Genomic DNA, 4,876 nt, shown 5'->3' on the forward strand with positions numbered 1-4,876 from the left:
GCAACTGATCGATGTATCGAAACGCAATATTTTTAATCCATTTTTGACCAGCCGATATATCGATAACCGATACTTTGTGGCGATTTAATCGGGTATTGTTATTATCGTCATCATCATGTAACTCATAACAGGGAAAACGCAACCCTACTTTTTATTAAAATATCGACAATGTAAGAAAGATATCAACAGTGTTTTACTTTGAAGTTCTTAGGGAAATTTTGACTTGTGAGTTGTGTAATATCGTAACCTCCTCTCACTCGAAAGAAACGTCGGTGGAAACGGTTAAAATCTAATTATCGGAACCTCTTCGTGTTGTTGGCAACGGCCTTACCGCAGTGGACACACCGGTTCCCGTCAGATCACCGAAATTAAGCGATGTCGGGCGTGGTCGGCACTTGCATGGGTGACCATCCGGGCCGCCACGTGCTGTTGCCATTTTTCGGGGTGCACTCAGCCTCGTGATGCCAATTGACGAGGTACTCGACCGAATAGTAGAAAACCATCATAACGACTGGGAGAGCGGTGTGCTGACCACACGCCCCTCCTATCTGCATCCTCAGCGGTCGGATGGTCCCGGTGGGCCACTTGTTGCCTGAAGACGGAGTGCTTCGTGTTGTTCGTTCTGTAGTTATATTAGTGATTTTGCAGTGTGACTTTGGTTATTTTTTAACAAATTTTTTCATATACTTTTTTTATATGTAAAGTAAATTGTGTAAGTAATTTTGGTTTCCCGTAATTATGTATTAATTCATAAAAATCCACCTCTTACAATTTTAAATAACAGACGCAATCACAGGTCATAATCTGAATTTTAAACTAAATTTTTGGCTCCCGCCGAAATATCATCATTTTCCATTCGATTGATCGTCGATATCGGTATTTAGCACAGCTGTGTTCGAAACTATCGAATATCGATATTTATCTTTCGATGCCCCATCCCCAGGGAGAAGCGCTCCAATAAGTCAGACGAAGCAGCTACATCAGAGGATCGTTCAGGGTGGCAAACATAGCGGAAAATCAAATGAAACTACATTGTTCCTGAGAACTTCTCAAGTCTCAAACATCTATGATGTATAGACGCAGACTGAAGGGACGATTGGAAATTCGTACCAAGGCACCTACGCCTAGATTTCAGTCAGGATACCCTGTTTTCGTTCGAATGCTGAGATGCTATTCCAACACAGTTAGACAACTGCTGGCATGCTGTTCGAATTTAGGGGGAATGCCAAATGGGAGGAGGGAGGTGTGCTGTGGTAGTCTGTGCGGGTTTGCAAACCCACTGTTCCAGGGTTGGGTAGTGATTCGTGCATCTGCCTAGCGAGCAGGAGATCCGCGTTCGAATCTTGATCTTGGTACAGATTTCCGATCGTCGTGTCAGTCGTATGTACATCATAGACGTTTGAGACTTGGAAAGGTCTTTGGAAGCATATAGTTAAAGAACCTATGGCTGGGTTTCAGGCAGGCTCTCCCGTTTCGTCCGTTGCTAAGGTGCTATTCCACTACAGTTGGAGAGCCTCTGCAATACTGTTGGAGCTCAGGGATGCCAAATGGGCTGAGGCGTGAATGGGATTTGGGCTGAGGAGGGAGGCGTGCTATGGTAGCCCGTTGGGTTGTTTGGGGGAAGAGACCAAACAGCGAGGTCATCGGTCTCATAGGATTAGGGAAGCACTGGGAAGACAGTCGGACGTGCCCTTTCAAAGGAACCATCCCGGCATTTGCCTGGAACGATTTAGGGAAATCACGGAAAACCTAAATCTGGCTGGCCGGACGCGGGTTTGAACCGTCGTCCTCCCAAATGCATGGTAGCCCGTGCTGTTGTACAAAGCCACTGTGCCACAGTGGCGTAATGATTAGCGCATCTTCCTAATGAGCAGGAGACCCGCGTTCGAATCCTTCTCTTGGCACAAATTTTCGTTCGTAGCTTCATTTTCAGATGTGAAAATTACCGAACTATCAGTTTAATAAGTCACAGCTACAAAATACTAACGCGAATTCTTTACAGAGGAATGGAAAAACTGGTAGAAGCCGACCCCGGGGAAGATCAGTTTGGATTCCGTAGAAATTTTTGAACATGTGAGGCAATACTGACCCTACGACTTATCTTAGAAGAAAGATTAAGGAAAGGCAAACCTACGTTTCTAGCATTTGTAGACCTAGAGAAAGCTTTTGACAATGTTGATTGGAATACTCTCTTTCAAATTCTGAAGGTGGCAGGGGTAAAATACAGGGAGCGAAAGGCTATTTACAATTTGTACAGAAACCAGATGGCAGTTATAAGAGTCGAGGGGTATGAAAGGGAAGCCTTGGGTGGGAAGGGAGTGAGACAAAGTTGTAGCCTATCCCCGATGTTATTCAATCTGTATATTGAGCAAGCAATAAAGGAAACAAAAGAAAAGTTCGGAGTAGGTATTAAAATCGATGGAGAAAAAATAAAAACTTTGAGGTACGCTGATGACATTGTAATTCTGTCAGAGAGAGCACGGGACTTGGAAGAGCAGTTGAACGGAATGGACAGTGTCAGATGAACATCAACAAAAGCAAAACGAGGATAATGGAATGTAGTCGAATTAAGTCGGGTGATGCTGCGGGAATTAGATTAGGAAATGAGAAAGTAGTAAAGGAGTTTTGCTATTTGGAGAGCAAAATAACTGATGATGGTCGAAGTAGAGAGGATATAAAATGTAGACTGGCAATGGCAAGGAAAGCGTTTTTGAAGAAGAAAAATTGGTTAAGATCGAGTATAGATTTAAATGTCAGGAAGTCGTTTCTTAAAGTATTTGTATGGAGTGTAGCCATGTATGGAAGTGAAACATGGGCGATAAATAGTTTAGACAAGAAGAGAATAGAAGTTTTCGAAATGTGGTACTCCAGAAGAATGCCGAAGATTAGATGGGTAGATCATATAACTAATGAGGTATTGAATAGAATTGGGGAGAAGAGGAGCTTGTGGCACAACTTGACTGCAAGAAGGGAGCGGTTGGTAGGACATTTTCTGAGACATCGAGGACCACCAGTATTGGAGGGCAGCGTGGAGGGTAAAAATCGTATAGGGAGACCAAGAGATGAATACACTAAGCAGATTCAGAAGGATGTAGGCTGCAGTAGGTACTGGCAGATGAAGAAGCTTGTACAGGATAGAGTAGCATGGAGAGCTGCATTAAACCAGTCTCAGGACTGAAGACCACAACAACAACAGCTTCATTTTGCGTGTCACAGCGGGAAGGCTTCAAGAGAATCGCCTACGCTGGTACGAGCACGGCGAACCAAACCGTATGACAAGAAGAGTACTTGACATAAAAGAACCGTAAAGCAGTCACCGGACGCCCACCGAATGCATGGAGTAGGACCATAAAGAATGACTTGAAAATGATGGGATCGCACTCTGAAATGACACGAGTAGTTTCAGAATGACTAGCAGTGCCGACCCTACAAGAGACGTGGGCAGTAAGGCACGGAACAAGACGACGAAGAGAAGAAGCTAACAGTACCAGTAAACCATTATCATCAAATGTTTCAAATGGCTCTAAGCACTATAGGACTAAACACCTGAGGTCATCAGTCCCCTAGACTTAGAACTACTTAAACCTAACTAGCCTAAGGACATCACACACATCTATGCCCGAGGCAGGATTCGAACGTGCGACCGTAGGAGCAGCGCGTTTCCAGACTGAAGCGCCTAGAACCACTCGGCCATTTTCATTAAGCGCGCGCGCGCCTGAGTGTGTGTGTGTGTGTGTGTGTGTGTGTGTGTGTGTGTGTGTGTGTCTTTCATATAATATGAGTATCTGTGGAGCGACCATAGCTTCCTCGCAAGTCGCCAAACCGAAATTATCAAATGACGTTGGTATGGCACCGTTGTTTACATTTTGCGCTAAGACCGAAAACAGTTTCGTACATATTTGCTGTGTTTTTGTACTTTTACTTGTTAGTAGCGGTAATGATGCTGACTTGTTGACGCTACCGATGCGAACTGAAATTCATCGAAGGAGGAAAAGTTACTTTCCGACGGTAAGTACGGCAGATGTCTAGTTATTGTAATCATGCTAGAAAAGGCGCTTAAACTGAAGGCGTAAAATGACAGGGCAAAATTATCCGACTATATTGCCATTTATTTACGAAGCTAGTGCTAGATATACTGGCAGTACAGCTGTTGAATGTATACATATTTCGAACAATGTCCATATGCAGTTCAGTCATTTCCTCTGTATTATACAGATTTTCATACAATTGTGTACATTTTAAAATAGTCACAACAGGAAACTATACTACCAGTAGCTATTGCGTGAAGAATGAGTACATCGACATCTACATCTATACTTCGGAAACTGCCTTATGTGCCACTTCTTTTTCCTGTTCGAGTCGCATTCGTTTGGGGAAAAAACGATTCCTGGTAAACCTATCGGTGATGTCGAAGCTTTCTAATTTTATCCTCGTGGTCGATTCGTGAGGTAGATGTAGGAGGGAGCAATATGTTGGTTGAGTCTTCTAGGAACGTGCGCCTCAGAACTTTTAACAGAAAAGCACACCGTGATGCATATTGCCTCTTTTGTAGGGTTTGCCATTGCAGTCGGCTGAGCATATCCCTTAAGAATGGACGAAGATTAAAATAAGGGTCCAGGAAGCAAAAACACAAGAATTTCATCCTTAAAAATGTTTCAAAGTGCAATAAATTTGGTGATGGTACCGTAGCTTAACCTTCTCAGTCCTTATGTAGAATACATGATACAACCAGCTTTTATTTTTTTTCTAGCTCGTTCCTGCATGTCTGAAGGAACAATTGCAACGTACTTCTGAACAACATAGGTACTGCAATATCGTATTTATCTGCCGACACCGGGCAAGCGACTGTCAATTAAAATGTCTACTGTGTACGGGA

At 43.4% G+C, this 4,876-nt stretch overlaps 1 pseudogene; it reads left to right on the forward strand.

The window, feature by feature from the left end:
- Positions 1-317: 317 nt before the first annotated feature.
- LOC124597538 lies at positions 318-435 on the forward strand (annotated as a pseudogene).
- Positions 436-4,876: the final 4,441 nt, after the last annotated feature.

Source organism: Schistocerca americana, chromosome 2 (assembly GCF_021461395.2).
Source record: "Schistocerca americana isolate TAMUIC-IGC-003095 chromosome 2, iqSchAmer2.1, whole genome shotgun sequence".
NCBI classification, from domain to species: domain Eukaryota; kingdom Metazoa; phylum Arthropoda; class Insecta; order Orthoptera; family Acrididae; genus Schistocerca; species Schistocerca americana.